The 18,683-nt window shown below is 48.1% G+C and overlaps 1 protein-coding gene across 3 annotated transcripts in view; it reads right to left on the bottom strand.

Annotated features, from left to right (window-relative positions):
• Nucleotides 1-14,739, bottom strand: part of LOC138181012 (LIM domain only protein 3) — a 68,349-nt gene extending 53,610 nt beyond the window's left edge. The window contains exon 1 of one of the 3 annotated variants that reach the window (XM_069115462.1): nucleotides 14,721-14,739. The gene's annotated coding sequence lies outside the window, so the exon portion shown is untranslated. Of the gene's footprint in view, nucleotides 1-7,980; nucleotides 8,653-14,720 lie in introns of those variants that run through there. The other 2 variants (XM_069115463.1, XM_069115460.1) reach the window with 2 other exon arrangements.
• Nucleotides 14,740-18,683: the final 3,944 nt, after the last annotated feature.

Genomic DNA, 18,683 nt, shown 5'->3' on the forward strand with positions numbered 1-18,683 from the left:
CGCGAAAGGCTCGAGCGAAAGAAATTTCGCTTTGTTCGGTGAAATGACATCGCGTAATTACTCGGTTATCTCGCCGTTTAATTTAATTTTCCGTCCAATGACGTGTCTACTTTAATTACAAGCACCACTCGTACGTGCCCGATTAATATTCATCCTCCAATACTCTAATAACGTACTACTGTAATATCGTACCATCGTAATGCCGTAAATGTAATAATAGCCCGATTATCGTCATTTACGCAGAAATAATTATTCCTCTCGTAGAAGCCACCGGTACTATACAATAGCGAAAATGGCCACCCACCGCGATGAAGCGGAAACGCGAAAAAGGAGTTTGCGCCGACCGAATCTGTGAAATATCGAATCGAGCAACTGTAATTCCAAATTACACGCTTGAAATATAAAAACAACACCGATACGCGCTTAATATACCTGCTGCTTGCTTCTCAAAAAGGATACGTGCATCGAACAAGAAGAAAAATTACCAATGCCGTTGTAAAGCGTATCATCCCTTTGATGAAAATATTCACCGACACTTTGTATACGATACACACGATAACCGGCTATACGTTACAGAAATTGTCAATTAAATTTCATTCTCTACCGACCACTTGGTTTGTACAGAGGACCGCACGATATTAGAAGTCTGGCTGGCTCTTGCTTTGTAAAAATCACCTTAGCTAGTCAAGCATCGTGCGATACGTCAGTGACTACATATGTATATCTTGTTTATCGAAGCTGACGAGTTTCGATGACCGATCAAAATGCAAACGAAAAAAAGAAAAATGCAGAGTGAAAGAGCCGTTCGTCTACAGAAAAACGAGAAAGATCGCCGTTAACGAAGATTCTCCGTGACAAACTCGTTTCGTTCCACAGGAACGCGTTGCCGCGAGAAATCGAGCAGACGCTTCTGCCGTATCAGTGTCGCTCCGGTAATTTTATTAATCATCCAATTACGGCGAATCGATAAGCGCGTAGCCGCTGTAAACGTTTCCTCGGTGTTGTCGAATGCTCCGTATATTTCAATATTTCGTGCTGGTTCCAACAGCTAGGTTGGCTTGCGGTGCAAGCAAAATGCATTAAAGAATCGAGCCGCGATCCCTGGTAAACTTTCTCATCGAACTCCGTAACTAACGCGCCGCGAAAGATTACTCTGGAGAAGATTGGCCGTATTTACGCGGTAAAATGGATACGGGGGCAGGCAAGCAGGCAGGCAGGCAGGCAGGCAGACAGGCAAGCAGGCAGGCAGGCAGAGAGACCAGCCTGCTGCCGCTGTTCGATCAAGATCCTATACCGGGAAAGCCTCGCGAAATTATATTTGATTCTAATCTAACAAATGGGACGGGAATGCAATCTATTTATTTACACTTGGCTTCAACGAACCACGGTGATAGTATTGTCGGCTAGTCGTGCCCTTTCTCTTTCTATCTGCCCCTTTTCTCTCTGGCTCGTTGGGTCTCATCGATTTTGCTCAGTGACGTTGCTCCTAAACGCGAAACTTTGGTTCGATACCGGTTTACTTACCGAAAATCACCATGAACGAGCGGGCGAATGAAGAAATCGACGAAGAGGAACGAAAACGGGAAAGAAAATGAGAACCGAAGGATAATGGAAGAAGAAAGGATTCGAAAACAGGGAAAAAGATAGAAAGAAACGAACGAACTAGAGTGTAAAGCGTGGATGGATGTTTTATACGCAGACGCGAGAGGAAGCGCGGTACAATTCGTTCGGATGTTCTCGACATCGGTGCGCTTCATTCTTCTCGAGTCGGCTCGCTCGATAAACGAACGAAGGGACAATTGTTTGGCGGCGGAAAAGACAGCTGGTCGAGTCGGCCACAGAGACACGACGCGCTGGGACGAAGTGGCTATTTTCCGGCGACTGCTCACCGATTAAAAATCGAATCCCCCGCCAAGGTGCGGGAGAGACTATTTAAATCTACGATCCGTTCACGATGCGTAATGCTCGACGTCTTTCGCTCCTGTTCTTCGTATCCACAGCGTTTCTCTGAATAGATACACTTATCTACATGTACATATAGGTATAAGTAATAAGCACGTAGATCTCGCTTGGCTACGGAACAGGGTTTGTTGAGAATCGAGCAAAGGGTTTCGAGGACGATTATAGAAGAAGAGAGACGCGTGGTACATGTATACAGGTACCAAGCGAGCCGATATTTATCCCGTGGCATTATTGCGTGCACTGTGCACGGACACGATCAAAGGGAGAATCAAATTGAACGCACTTAAGGACACCAAAGGAACGATGCTGTGATTATTAATGGGCATCGAATAATGAGAATAATGCCCTGGACAAGCGCAAGGGATCTCTGTTGTCAGCTAATCCAGCATGGTTGCTCACTGTCCGATCTATTATTGGAGATCACGTTAATCTTGGTAATGCGATATTATTGCGGTGAACGGTCGTATCGTGACACCGGTATAATCGTCGAACCCTCTGTATGCGGTGGAGACGCCGTACAGAAATCCGAGACATGAAACCACCGCAGGAAACAAGAACAGGGACCGCGGCATTAATTACGGACAGATCAAGACGATCGGTTGCTCCACTAACGTTCTTATACTCGTATATCCCTTTTGTCCGCTACTGCAAGAATTAGATCGCTCCGAAATATTGATCGATCGATTCGGTTATTCGTGGCAAACGTCACGAAGTGAATAGAAGAGCAAGAGGGGAAGGAGATTCGTTCGAAAGCAAAATTGGGATTTCGGTCTGGAGGAGCGACGCTGTGTCCAGCCGAAACGGCGCCAAAAGAAGATTAATAACCTTGAAATTCATCCATTCGCAAGTACGTGCCACGATAATGGAGAGGACTGGTGTGCGCGTTACGTTGCATAATTAATCGAGAACCCGATATCCAATTGATAACTACGCCCAGTTCCTTTGTTTCGTTAGCAGAGGCGTCACTTCCAGGCAACCGATCCAATACTTTTATTGATAAATGAACCGAGAGCGTGATTTCTGAAGGGGTCGGCTACTGTGGAGAGAAAAGAAAGGTAGGAGCAGGAAGGGGGAGAAAGAGGCAAGGGAACATCAGTCGATAGACTATGCTGGCCGATGGACGATAGCCATTGTGTGGAAGTGGCTTTCGACGCACAAGACAGGGATAGTCAAGCTACAGATTAAGGAAAGGAGAAGGAAGGTTATAAACACGTATTACGAACTCATTAGTAGGTCCATTAGGAACGAAGCTAAACACATCCGCGTCATGCCATTATCGCGACTCGAGCTCTAATTAGACCGCTCATTATGTCGTGTTTAAATATTTCCTTACATCGATGCCTATTCTCGTATCTTCGCGGTGTGTTGGTTCCCTTGTTACGCTCGCAAGATCCGTTTGCTCTCGGTGCCTCTAACTTCTATCCACGCCGGCGGCAGCAGTCTCGTTGTGCAATTAATTCCACCAATTTACTAGAAAATTTATCGTGGCCACGGGGAAAGTGGCCTTCCGTACAAAGTCGCGGCTGATTTGCAATAATTAATTGCAAACAACGTCGACTCGATCGCGCTCATAATCCGCATATTGCGCGTGCTCGAGCGTAATTTGCGATTGATAAATGTCACGGTGACTGACGAGCTCGTTTAAATAATAGGAAATTAAAACCGGGGGAACGCGACAGCGGGCATGTCCAATGGTTTCATAACGGAGGCCAATAGCGACCTCCGTTTCCACCTCTATACGCGGCTATATGTATAACTGTGTATATATATATATATATTTATATATATATTTGTATGTGTGTGTGTGTATATATATATCGAGCATATAGTTTATACGAGGTTCGGCCATGAACCGGTCGCGATAGAGGAACGACGTTCGATCAACATATCGTGGCTTTGAGATCGGTTGCGCGCGATCGAAACGCTTACGTTTCTTCTCCAGCGAGTCGCCCTTCTCGCGTTATTAATCGAGCCACGATTTGTTCGAGAGAAAGAATCTTGGCTGGGAAGATGTCGGTCCGGGATGATCGCGTGGCCGCGCTTTCCCGAGGATTTAAGATAAAGAAAGCGAGAGGTTGGGGGAAACGAGGGAAAAAGAGCGAGCGATCGACCAACCGAGGGTAAGAGGGTAAACGGTTATAGGGAGGTGGGAAAGGACGGCCGTGAAGTAAATAGGAGTCCTGCCTGTTCTGCCGTAAAATTGTATGTGAAATTGTGCGATGTGTCTTGCGAATTGAATCGCCGGAAACGACATTGATTTTATTGCTTGTTTTCAGTGCTGTATACCTCATTCCGTTCTCCTTTTTGTCTTCGATCTGAAACCAACCTTCTCCTACACCTCTCCTTCTTTCTTCTTCTCGCTATTTAAACCATCCGCCAACGCACTTTCCATCCGTCCGTCCCTCCCTCCCTGCCTGTATTATCCATCGAACGAAACTTCCGCCCGTGCAAATATATCGCTCAAGCTCTACGACCAACGAAAGAGAAAGAGAAGTGGAAAGAACCATCGGCAAGAAATCGCAGAAATCGTGAACGCACGAGCGATCTTTAATGCGATGAATCATCCTCGGCTGGAAATTTTTTCGATCGGTGAATCAGGGGGATTGGACATAGTGACCGGGTGTGCGATGGCGAGGTCGCGCCTTTGACAGCCCGGACAAAAAGGACCGTGAAAAATCGCTACCGGCCGGGATTAATTGGGCTTATTAACGCGAACGAAAGAACCGTCCGTATTACCGGGGTAAAATTCCAATATCAGCGCTGTCCGCCCGCCAACATTTTTATAGATACAGGCCAGGATCTCTAGCGGGGTTAGAAGAGGATCGGATAGGGTCAGCAGCCATCCGCAGGTTCCGCCCATAATTTGTTTTCAATGATTTACCACGGGCTAATTGCAGAATGCAGCGAACGGTAATATCGCTTTGCAGCGTTACATCCGGGAGCTAGCTATACTTTAGTTTGCAATTTAAACTTTACTTCCTCCGGAATTGATTAGCTTTTAGTAATTAAGCAAGCAACGCCTTGGACCACCCCTACCCCTCGACGATCCACTCACCCACCCTACCAACCTGTGTTATACCCACCACCTTCAACCCTGCCTCTTCTCCTTCTTCGCCTCCTAGCTTCCTAGTTTTCCCTCTTCTCTCCTTTCTGCTTACCGTCGTTGTCGGACACACACCGTTTCGGTTCGACTCTTCTGCGCCTGCGTTCGAGTACGCGCGCGCTCCGCTCATACAATTGCATACACGCACCCATACAACAACCGTACGCACCCACTTACGCGTATACACGCGAACCCACCCAAACTTCCACTGCCTTCAACCCCCTGCTCTGCTCTCTTTCTCTCTCTCTCTCTCTCTCTCTCTCTCTCTCTCTCTCTCTCTCTCTCTCAACCCCTCTCAACCTCCCTCTTCCTTCTGTCGTCCTCTTTTGCTCTTTCCTCTTCCACGGCTTCTCTCGTTCATCCTCTTTCTCCGTCCCTTTCCTTTCGTTCCCTCTCTGTCTCACCGCATTGCACGGGTGGGTTTTAATCAACGCTTTACGAGTGTGAGACAGAGGAAGTTAAGCCGAGGAGAAACCCGAAGAGTGGTGGATGCGCGCGTACGTATACACCAGATCACCGGTGTGTGCTCGTCCGGTGGCGTATATATTTTTTGATGCGCGAAAACGTAACCCCGAACTCGAAGCCTCGCGTGTGTTTTCCGTTGAATCGAGTGCGAAGCAATTTCGGCAAGGAATGCGTTTCCCTCGATACCTCGTATACGGGTATAGCTTGCCCAGACGGGACAGGCTCAACCAATTTCAACTTCCATTATACACCCTTACCCGATTCCGTGGACGTATTTCCAAAGTATGCAAAGCGACTGATCTGGATTTCCATGGTAATCTCGTCGCTTTACGCCTTCTCCACCATCCACCATCTACCTCCTTATCTCCTCGCTCTCTACAAACTTTCCGTTTCTTTTGCAACTAACAAACTGCATTATTTAATTTTACCACTGCTTCTACCATCGACCCTTTTATACTTCATCCCTTTCTTTGAATGATAAATTTGTTTAGAATGTTTCAGGCGTAAATTCTTTATGGATCGATCGTTAAGCGTTTGAATAATTCAAAATGTGGTTACGGCTGCGTTTCCAAACTCCGACGGACGCTTCGCAGGTTTCGGAAGCTCGCGCGGATACACCACGTGCCAGAGCGCCCGACGAATTTAAAAACGCAATTTACGGACAATAGAATAGTGGTCGGAGTTCGGTGACCTTGTCGACGCGGAGGATAGGCGGCCTACGTAGAACAAGGACTACGTTAGGCCACGATCCTATCGGGGGCTGAAGCGATGGAATAGAGGAATTCCCGCGTACCCGCGAACCGATTCTCGCTCCTCGATATCTTCCTCGTTCCTCTTCAACCCCTTGCTCCGCCCTCGACATCGTAAAAATGTTGTTTTTTAATTTAGGAGGCGCCCCGAGGTTAATATACGGCTTTAATTCCAGGATTTCATTTAGGGGTTAGTCGCCTCCGCGTTTCGTGAGAGCCACGGGGGGAGAAAGGGAGTCGCGGAGAGAGTATCAGATACAGAAAGGATGAAAGGAGAGAGGCGTGGAGAGCTGTATACTCCAAAGACTAGAAGCTTGACCGCACTCGCCATTACTCGGATGGCCTTTCACGCGGTGTTGAACAAACATTCGAGACAAAACAAGATCATTCGATTTTCTCTTTCCAGATACTTAACCAACGGGAAATAGACGATTTTACCACGGAGAAATTTTCACGATTTCTCCTATCGAATCCGTCGATAAACCGTGATATCCTAATTGTTTAAAGCAATGTACAATTTCGATCGGTTAATCGAGTGATCGTAATCGTCGAAGAAATTGGTCTCGGGTCGGCAAACGTTAACACGACCTTCCAGCCACCCTTCTCGGGCCAAGTTCGGCGGGAACGGCGGTCGGTCGCGCTAAGGCAATTAAAGCTCCACCCAATTAATGCCTCGGCAAACGCGGCGGGGGTTGCTGGCGAGCGTTGCGACGGCCGTTCCTCTCCTTCTCAACCCCTATAAACTCACCTCCTCTCTTTCTCTTTCACTATCTCTCTCCCTCCCTCTCTCTCTCTCTCTCTCTCTCTCTATCTCGCAAACAACGCCTTCTTGCCTGGCAGACGCCACGCGGAAATTTCATTCGGCCATTGAAACGTAAATGTACGCCACGGCGAACGTTTCATTCGGCCGTTGAATGCTACGGATTGTCCGATAATGCTCGATTTATACCGAGGCCGGATTCAAAAGGACGACGTTATATCGTGTAATACGGCGAACCTGCTCATAACCGCGCTTCGGATTTATTTCGCGGAACGACGAGTGGAATGCGTGCGGCCCGTACGCTCCATTCCTCTTCGAGTTACACCACGATCACCTCAAACGTGACACGCACCGAGCGTGGCGAGCAAAAAGGGGTGCAAAAAATCCTCCTCGAGTACGGCCATGCTTCGTGGAACGTGCACGTGAAACGGAATCAATGGAACCTCGTGACCGACGTTCCAATAATCGTAACAAAGATAGAAAAATAATTTATTGATAACACGGAAAATCATTTGCGAAACAACATTCTAGGGAAGAAGGAAACGTTATAGATTCTTGGTAAACAGACACACACATGCGAAACGTAAAACAATCTACATGGGACGTCTCGATTTTAAATGAATCAGCGCGGTTGATGCAGCGAAAGCGCGCTGTCGCGATGAAAAAGTCGCTCCTCCTAACGTTAATTAAAACGTCCCGCATCGGAACCGGCATCAGCGGCCACGCTCAACATCGCCAGCACCGAGTATCGACACTCCAGCATCGTCCACCTCGATTCCGACGTTCTGGCCCCGCGCGCACACCGTAATAAGATCTATCAATCGGCCGTTTCGTCGCGTTGTAAATCGATTTAAACCGTACATCCGCTCGAATACGTGATTCGTTGAAAATCGCGCGTGTGTCGACCACGTTCCTTCGCAAGAAATCATTCAGCTACTCACCGGCCGAAAAAACCGACAGATTCTTGGAAATCCTTAATCTTCGGTATACCAGAGAACACGATGGTAGGTAGGGTTCCTCGATCCTCGATGCAAATGTTGACACTCATCAAACACACTCGATGAACGAAGCGAGTCCTCGAACACGAAGGAGTAGAAAGCCGAAACGAAGCAAGGATTTGGCTGGAAGAAAGCAAAGGATGCAGGGGGAGTAAACAGTAGCGCAAGGAAGTGAAACGAAAGTGGAGGAACGTTCTCGGTATCTGACACTTATCGCTTGAGTCACTTGTCGCGCGATATCGATCGATCGAGCGTACGCGTGCCGCGGAGTCTCGTGCGGTGGATAGCCGCGGCACGAAAGTAATTCAATTCATTAGCAGGTGCGCGGTGTCGTGCACGCGATGACGTATCGGTAATAGTACACGTTGCGTTATCGCCGATGTGCGCCGCCGCTGAAGATTCGACGATAGGCAGCGGCAACGGTATCGGCCGGCAACGGTAGCAGCAACAGAAGCAACGGAGGTGAGCGCAGAGGCTGCCGGTTAGTCCGCAACGGCAGCTCACTTCGGAATGAAGAGGAACGCGACGGTACGCGAGGCGACGCGAGACCGCCAACCACTCGGCGCACTCTCGGCTAGACTTTGCTTGGAACGCTCGTCCGGCGTCTCCTTGCTTCTCGTCCTCCGGCCGCCACTCGTCGCTCCATACTGCGACGTCATTTGGCACGTCACGCGTGGCCGTGCGCATGCGCGGTTGCCCTCACGGCGCGTGTCGCGTGAACGTTCTGCCGCACCACACCGCGCACTGTATACACTATACACGCATCTAGTACACGCGCTTTGTGCACCAGTCATCTTTATCAATCGGAGAGTCACGACCACTACCACTACCACTACTACTACCGGTAGCACCATCGCTGCCACCACCACTACGTCTGGCCGGCACGATTTCTTCGTTACACCGACGGATATTGCTTGGGAGGATTTAACGATAAGACAGGAAGCGACAAGATCTCGGTTGTCGAGAATTGGGAGGGAGGGAGGGAGGGGGGAGAAGGAGGAAAAGGAGGGCGTTAGGGAACGGGGTTGAAAAGGACTAACGATCTTGACTTTATGCAAGAGTTTTAGGACTGATTAAGGAGAATATAGAATTAAGAAAGTTAATCGTGTCTATAACGACGTTACGAACTGATAAAGAATCCCTAGGCTTTTTGTATTGTATTCAGGAAAAAGTCCGTCTTGACGCGATCGAGAGAAGAAGTCGGCAGATAGAGTTTCTCGTTAAGCGCGTCGTTCTTTTCTCTCCTTAACGTAGTTAAATTTAACTCCAAGCACGGAAGAAAGAGAGACGATCGCCGAGGGTTTGTTTCAATGGTAACGCGTAATTAGATGACGTCGCGATTACCTGTGACGAACGAAAATATCCCAATCGGCTGGATGGTGCGCCGGAACAGCGATAATTACTGCTAATGTAAATGTTCGTTAATGGGTGTTATTAAATGCAACGCGGTGAAATAGTCACTGGCGGCGTCACGGGCATACAAGCTTCACCCACGCTCGCTAACCGGTCCGATTATATTAATTAAATGGACATTATAATTAGCTAATTAAATCAAAAGCATTTCGGTGAGTCGAGCGTGCACACGTCCGATACGTACGATCGGGTGGGGGAAGCGGCAGCGTTGATTTTCGGAGTGGTGCGCGCGCGTTCGTGCTCCGTATCACAGTATGCGATAAAGGTTTCACAATGACACTGGTAAGCGGTATTGTCCAGCTAGATTTTCCATGATTTTACAGGCCCGAGCATCACAGCCCGGCTGAGATTACGCGATAATCAAATTCGTTCGTGGCAAACAAAATGTCCGAATGCTCGACCGTATTGTTAACCGCCGTGCATCGCATTAGGAGTTTGATGTTGTCGGCCGATCGAGCGCCATCGGTACAGTACGCTCAGCGCCTCGGGCACAATTGAAATTTTCTCGTTTCTGCTGTAACCGATATCGCGGCAAGTGAGGATACGAACAAGGTAGAGAGAGGGCGGCTGTAGATTATTGTTCGATGGATTTTTTAATCGAATTTCGTGGAAGGTATCAACGTTTTCGAAAGAAAAACCGGGTCAATTAAAATTAATGGATAGCGTAATTAGGAAAGTCGTTACGGAAGCTCGCGCGCGAGATACGCTTCAATCCAATCAAGGAAACGAGTTCCTTTTCTCGTCTTTAAAAAACTATTAAAATCTCTGTTGGCTGAACGACCCGCGCAAAAACAAACTACCCCGCCTCTCTCCTCCTTCCTTCTCTCGTGATCCTATTCGTTTGCCGGAGACGTTAACGCGTTTTCGTTCTATTCCGTTAACCGATCCCATTAGCCGTAGAGACGTGAAATCGACAGAGAACGAAAAAGAGTAAGAGAAAGGAAGTGGGAGAGGGCGAGGATAAGTATTTCGGGTGTTCGTTATCGGCGTGTCGAGACATCGACGACGACGACGAGGAGGAAGAGGTTCAATTATTTTAACGAACATCACCGGGAAACGTCTCGATCGCGCGATCCCTAATCGCAAATAATTGTAAGCCGAAACTGCTGCTGCGGTGCCCGATACGCGTGTATATTTCCCTGTCCACCCCTTCGTCCCGTATATACATACACAGGAAGCTTTGCAGGCCAGCCGGTTACAGTGACTCTCGAAAAGCACCTCGTGTCATTAGTATGTTAATTGCTAACGGTCTGCCTACCTACTCGGCTGGCTGCCACATCGAATTTCGTATACGTATACGTCGCAGGGGCACGGCGTGTTTATACGTTAAGATGTTTAATCGCTTCTGTAATTATACTGTCCCTCAAAGGGTTAATTGTCCCATAAACCCATGAATACGTTAACGAGCGCGCCGTGTACCTCGCGAACATCGCCAAAGAACAAGGAGCCACGAGGAGGTTGGCGAGGGAGCGGGGCGAGAAGCCGGGGAAGCGAGGGATCGACGAAGCTCGAACGCACACACGCCAGCAACGACGCTCGTGGCGAGGGTGAAGTCACGGAAAGAAGAGGGTGGTAGATTGCGTCGTAATACAGATTTCCTCGACTCTGACCGAGACCGGCGTACGAACCTCGGGACGCGTCATTTTCGTCCCGAGCATGAAAAAGACGAAGTCGTGTAACACGCGACGTTCGAGAAGAACATACTTACAGAAGTGCGCGCGAATCGGAAAATCGAACGAACGAACGCGTTTTACAATTTTGGAGACGTCGTTCGTTGCTTTGAAGAGGAATTCAGCGCGAGAAGGGTTGATCTTTCTCCTCCGCTTAATGCAAACCGGCATAGGAATTTTCACGGAAATGGAAGTGTTGAGAAAGGAAACGACAGGGAAAGAGGGAGTGCATTGTCACTCCGTTATAATTAAGAAGATAGACTTTAAATCCAGAATGCAAAGCGAGGAAGAAGCGAGGCATTGAGAGAGAAAGAGAGAGAGAGAGAGAGAGAGAGAGTGGAGTCGTTGCGGGCTAAACGAGTGGTAAAAGGCCGGCCTGCGAGATGTAGAAGGGAGCACGACGGGACAGGGGGAAAGAGAGAGAGACTCGGATGGAAATTAATTCATTACTCTAATGCGTTGAGCGAGAGAATGGGCCGACAGTTGAAGCGTCGAGTGCCAAGTATTTCGCGAAAGATGGATGTCTCGTTTTCATTCCGAAAATTAACACTCTCCGTTACTTGCCAACCACCCAACAATCTTTTTTTTCCTTCTTCCACGGCCTGACCCACCTTGCCCAAATTCCACTTACCTCCGCTACCGCCTGTGTCCGTCCCACGTTTTGTTGTCACGCGACCGATTCTACTCTTCTTTATCTATCGTTCGCAATCCATGATTTTGCCCGCGTGTTTCTTCTCAACGTCCGTGAGCACGTCGTCGTCAGGCTCGTTACTCGACATTGATATTCGACGTTGAACGCGATTGGTTTCTAGTTTCTACATATGAGTATAGTCACGTTACGTTTCACGTATCGTCAAGGATTTCGCTCAAATGTTTCTCTCGATCCTACTCTAATCGACAAAGAGCATCTTAAAACGGTTAAATCAACAAGGATCTCGAGAGAATGAGAATTCGAATCGAGATAGAAGCCGGCAGGTGCTTTCTAAATAGCCCGTGAAAGACTTCCTTCAAAATGCTAATCGATACACTTAGATCGTTTTAAGATAAACGTCATCGATTGACGAGGAAGCGAGTTGCGGCACCGAAACGGCCAACGATAATAATGCCGTTCCGGCGGCGAACGACCAATCTCCTTTTCCATTTAACATACATCGCTAATAATATCTGACTAGCGGAATCGTGTTCTGCCTCGCGCTCTCTCTTTTTCTCACTATTCCGCTCCCTTTCACCGTCCTCGACCACTGGACGATCTTCCGACGAGTCTGTAGGGGAAGGTCGGAACTGCAATCCGGATATCAAGCGAATCCGGCGGACCGGACAGGTTGAACGCGGACGTGTCACAAAGTCGTCCTAAAGAGTACCATCGATACCAATTTAAAGCGAATATCGGCCGCGTTTTCGCGGATATACCATTATCGACTTCCAAATCGAAGTGATTTGGACAAGCTTTACCCGATCCACAGCCTTCCCGATCGTTCAAACAGCCGTCACGGACACGTGTAATTAAATTTAACGCGCTATCCGCTGACCTTCCCCGTGACCCACATACTCCAGCCATCCCCATCCAGCCTGTTTCTTTTCCACTATTTCCGTTTCACCGCTATCGCGTCCACTCCGCGAAACTCGATTTGATAATCGAATGGAAACGGTGGGTCGCGGCGCGGCGTCGCGCGGAAGCGCCATTAAAATCGAGGGTCGCGCTTCGCATATTGAAACGACGATGATGGTAACGTCGTTTATCGGCCAGCCCGGAATTACCACGCACGATGGACGAATAGAGGGACGTCGATGTGGACGTGGTGCAATCGCAACGGCGAATTTCAAGTGGATTAAAAAGAATAAAAACAAGAGGCGAAACATATTATAAAGGTCTCGGTAGGTACGGTGAAGAGTTACTGGTTCGCGGGAGAGCAGTTACGAACATCAGGTATGCCCGTAAAGCAATTAAAGGCTGAATTGCGCATTTGTTGGAATTTAAATGCAGCAGTTAAGGAAAATGAGTCGGTTTTCGCGCACGATATAATTTATTCGTTCGGAAAAGCGCCAAACTAATTCCGCCGTTTCATATTCGTCGTCTATCGACTTCGATGTCGAAAAAGGGAGGAAAGGCGAAAGAGAGAAGAGTAGGTTCGATCGAACGATCGTTGAACGATAATACGAGCGAGCGAGCGCGCATCGATCCGTGTTTACTTTTTTAAAATTCGTCGGACGGTCTGTCGGAAGGAAAGGGCACGCCGTGCCCTCGTCGTTCGTTGGTGATTGCGGATGCCTTCTTCACGGCCCCCGATGTAATTTTCTGAATGACTGCGTAATTAAAACTCTAATTTCCTGCGCTTAATTGACCGGAGTCTTGGTTCCCTCCTTGCTTGGGTTTCTCTCGCTCCTTACCTCGACACGACTACTCGCGCGCCAGTCACTCTCACCTCCTGTCGCCCCTTGCTCCATCTCGTAAAGCAAAGAAAGGAGAAGACAGCCCGCCATTCTTCGCGCCTTTAACGCGAAAACTTTTTGCGCGTCAGGCTTACGAGGTGGCGGTGTTAATCGAAAGAAATTTACGGCTTCGTTCGCGCACGACCTCCACCACTAAACCTTCCGTTCGCCTTTTCCCTCCTTCACGAATTCTCTTCTACGAATACTCTTTCATGAATCCTCACTCCCGCCAGCGAAAGACACCAGATTCTTGGATTCGATCGAATCACTGCGTTTCTCTTTCTTCGCCTTTTGCGATAAAAGCCCTTTGAACGAGGGACAAAAGTAGTCCTTGAAAACATACAACCGCGGCACTGTTTGCGCCCAATTTTCACGACGCTCGCGCCGCACCGCCTACGAGTGTCTGGATAATTACATCCGTCTCTGCTGGCCGGAGGCAATTATAATTGCCGACTCCTTTCGTAATTATAAGTTTCTGCGAGACTTGGCGTGGCGTGCCAGCATGCTCGCTGGTACAGAGAGAAGGTTGGCTGCTGAGGGTACGTGTGCTCATGGCGGGCAAGGTCTGGCGGAAAGAGAAGAGACTATCGGAGGACGAAAAGCGAGGGGACGAGCGGCACGTTGCACGTGAAAACGTTAATTGGGGTGACCTGCTCAGAAACTAGTTACGGGAGCACTGTACTGGCATTCCACGGATCCCACGCGACATTGAATACATACATGCAAACGAACGGGTGCGCCAACTAACGTTTTATTCTATCTGAGAATAGATGCGTTCCAGGAATATGGAAAGGCATTCTCGAGATCGTTGCATCGTATGATCGTTATTTATTATCGCAACCTTGCTCGTAGTTTCTTTCGTTTCTTTTCTCGAATTAATATCTTATCATCGCCGTTGAACACGTTACAAACGTTCTTCGTTCGAGCGAAAACTCACGGGACGGCCTTTTAAGCAGAAAAGCTTCGTAACGAATAAATGGTATTGTGAGAACGGAGCATGAAATATGTAGTGTACCGAGGTGTTCCTGAGAACCACTGCGAGAACGACGGCAGTCGTGGAAGAAAGTGGAATTGCAAATAAAAAGTTGCAGAAGTAGCGCGTAAAGTATAAGGTAAACCAAAGTAAAAGGAGTGACTAGATGGTAGAGGATAGAAATGGATGTTACTTACTTAGACTTCGGAGCATTTCTATCCCTCCAGTTTCCTCTTTTCTCGCTCTCCATGTCGCTCATACGATTCCCTTGGTTTACTTCTCTTCGCCACGTCATTCTTCTTCATCAACCTCTCTTCTTATCCAGCTCTCTAGCAACGTCCGCGTTGTTCTGCCTCTCTTCCTATCTCTTTCTCTCTTCCTATCCCTCTCTCTCTCTCTCTCTCTCTTCCGTTTCTTTAACACGCTTTCTAAATTCTACTCCTTTGTTGCTTTCTTTATCATCCACTCCGCTTTAATCTATTTTATCGTCTTGCCTCTTTGTTTTTTCCCTTCCTTCATAATCCTCTTTCAGTTTCCCTTCCCGCCTCCAGTGTCCGTCTCTTTTTGTTCCTAAAAATATGACAGTTGCTAAAAATATGACAAAGTCGCATTGAATGGTAGCTTTTCACGTTTCCCACGGTGAAAGAGCTTTTCTTCTGGTCGCTGTCGCTTCTTCTTCTGCCATCCGAGAGGCAAACCGCTATCCTATGTCCCGTAAAATCCTCCTCGAACCCTGACGCACGGCTTCCGCAGTTCTTTCTAACTCGTTCAGCCACCCCTAAAGGTGTTGGTGAGTTCGTTTCAAAGGTGTTCGCCGAGAAACTTGCGGGACTACCAGATTTTCTCAAAGCTAATGATCTTCTTCGTTAGAGTAGCGACGCGCGTACAAAAGGCTCCAATTACGGTACCTAAGGAAAATTACGAAATAACGAGACCACCGTTCGACGCTCCCGGGCATACGGAATTTCGATCTTCCCCGTTAGACGCCAGCGTACCGCGAAGAGAACTTAATATTACGAATAAGAAATAAGGAAGGCCGACCACGAGCCAACCCTCCCTCCCATCGACATACCCCACACCAATTGTCCTTCCTCGTACCTCGATTTCTTTTTTCGTCGCACGATTACGAAGACTGGCTAGCTTTTTGATTTCAACCGAAACTTCCACCCGCTCGTCCCACCCTCTCCGACACCCACGCACAGCTGCTTTTTAACCCTAGCTCCCTCCCCCCCCTCTCCTTTGTAACTGGCTCTCTTTTTCGTGGACGCCGCGATGGAAACGGTGGCTTCGTGGCACGGAGAAGTTAATTATAAGCGATACCAATCTCTCGGGGTTGTTGGGCGGTTGGTAGAACTGGGAAGCCATGACAGCCAATTACCACCCCGTGCCGACCCTCGCGCACGAGCCACCGCTCTCTTCCTCCTTCTCCTACCCTCCCTCTCCTTTCACTCACGTTCTCCTTCCTTCTCTCCCTTTACTTCTTCCACACCTCTCCGTTCCTCCTTTTCCTTCACTCGAAACTTTCCCTCCCATTCTCTCCTGCCCTATCTTCCCTACATCCGTTTCACACGAACGCACGCACACGGTCGCGGTCACGGACGTTGATGCGCGCGTGCACGCCAACGCGTACACACTTACACGTGCTCTCTCCCGCCAGTATAGGAAATTAAAAGACTGGGCGATGATTGCGCGCGGCCCAGCCTGGCCTTTCCACCCCCTCCCCCTCCCCTTCCGCCGCAAACCACCCCGTGTCCCGGCTCTCGGCCTCCTTCGAAGCCCTCCCTGCAATCTACCGTACCGGCTCGGCTACCACCGACAGAGGAAAGAAAAGAGAGAAGGCATTCGTTCTGCTTAGCGAAAATTACAGAATTGGTCGGGAAAAGTGATTGGGATTGGCCCTTTTACCGCGTTTCTCCGTGCCTCGTTTCGCCTCGTTAAAGCACCCGAAACGGACACCCTGTTTAACCTCCCCAGCTGTCTGGCTCGCCTCGTTCGCCGGAAGACGGATTTCGATTATACGTCTTCGACGTGGCCGCGTGCCTTAACTAAAATTGACCTTAAACGATACCACGTCCGAATGTAAACTCCGTGTAATCCGAAATCCTACGCCATCGTCCAGAGATCCGTAACAGGAACCCGGGCATCCCGTTGTTCGCGAATGAAATAACAAAAAAGATAAACGTTTTATCCTTGTTCGCGCCTCGCAAGCGTTACGTTGAACAAACAGAACGAATCGAACTGGTAATGCGTCCATGTCGCAGAGCCTGCGCGCCATTCGTCCCGCGGATCGCTTCCATCCATTAGAGGCTTATGTCAACCGACAATAGGGATTAACCTTCGGCAGAATGCAACGAGAAAGCGGCAACGGCTGCCATGACAGCGATCGTACCGGGTGTCGTTTTTAAGCCGCTTCCTGGTAACGCAACGCCTTGTTTACAGTTCCTGTGAGAAACTCTGGCTCGTAGGTTGCTTGAGGAAAATTACATCCAGCTGAAATAGACGTTCTATAGTCGTCGGTTAAACGCGCTTAAGATGAGTTTACTTTGTCGCGTTTCCGATGTATGTTGTATCTCGATCTTATTCGCAATAACGAAGAATGGACGGAGGATCTTTTATCGAGGCTCCTGAGACCTCTGCAGTTGCGTTAGAGGACGACGACTCTAGAAGATGATTATTACAAATAACGCGAGGAATCCTGACTATTACCGGTTAGCGATTTAATAGAATTATTCGTCATACGTGTTCAGTTAATTAAAGTGGAATGGAAATTCTATAGATTCCAATTCAACCTGTTCCACTTGCAGCCCTTATAATGCACTATCCTGTTTTAGTTATGGCTATTTTATCGAGAATAATTGTACGAAGAACACTTATTGAAAGAGAATTGTCTCTCAAGGATCCCAAGACTCCTGCATCTACAGAAGGCAAACGATAAGTAATACGAAAAATTCTAGTACGTACTATGATCGCTGCACGATATCTACAAAGTGAAACGTACAGTTATAACTTTGCGTGGTTGGCAGAGTTGGCTTGTGCACCAAATAGATTAAGTCTATCAAAGCAAAATGAATATTCTGTACACCTCGATCGAACCTGCTCCATCCGCATAAGTACTTTTTCTCCGTTCCATTCTATTTCAATTGTAGGTGTCGCGTTTGAAATAATAACAATAATAATAATAATAATAATAAAAAGAAAATTTCCTATCAAGGATTCGAAGTCATTCGAGATCTTCCTTCGAGGAGGAACGACAAACAGCGAGAAATCCTGTACACCACGACCTCTGTTCGATACCCATAAAGCGAAACGCTCGGTTATGACTTAGCGCGGTTGGCAGGGTTAGCTTGTTCGCCAATTAGGTTGAGTTAATTATAACCGATGGTTATCAGCCGGTTAACTCCGACACGCCATTACCTCACTTTACCTCCTAGCATCCAGTCCCTCTTGCATCGCCGTCTGAACCTCATCTCTCTGCGAGTGTCACTTTGAAACGACTGGCGTATCTCCGAGCTACCCTACGCGATCGGCATGCTAATTTCTTAAACTCTGCAATTTATAAAAGCGCGTACACACTTGCGACAAAGCGTCGTAATGAAAGGTTGCGGAGAAACTTCCCGCCGGTCTCTGTTTGCACGAAAACTTGCGACTTCCTCGTACGACATCAAAGCGGCGAGTCACGCTGCTCGTGAACAAGTCTTCAACGTAACTTGGATGTACGCTGCATTTGATAGCTTGTCTTTCTAACCCCGCTTAACGCTTTTTGCTAGTGTTTACAGGGCTTAATACTTTTCCAGTGATACCAGTTATCGCGAGCTCTACACTTACTTGCATTCTGTATAGCTATCGTGCCCACTACGAAATTTCTAAGCGATCGTTAATTCTAGAAAGGAAACGAAGATAGAAAGGAAAAGTATCGGAAGTCAAATTTTCTGTCTCTAGTTAAAGTTCGGAGAAACCCGAAGTGAAGAATTCCTGTTGAATCGAATATCGAGGCTTTTAACCTAGAACAATGATAGGAATACGCCTAGAAATAAGAAATAATCATAGAAATAAGCCTAGCGAACGATAGTAGCGAAACAATGACGGAACCGAGGATTGCGAAATTGTCTGATCTCTGTGTGGCGCGTCTCGCGTAACGTCAACGTCGAGACGGTATCGAG

Source organism: Bombus flavifrons, chromosome 6, assembly GCF_040668555.2.
Source record: "Bombus flavifrons isolate JBK064 chromosome 6, iyBomFlav1_principal, whole genome shotgun sequence".
In the NCBI taxonomy this organism is placed as follows: domain Eukaryota; kingdom Metazoa; phylum Arthropoda; class Insecta; order Hymenoptera; family Apidae; genus Bombus; species Bombus flavifrons.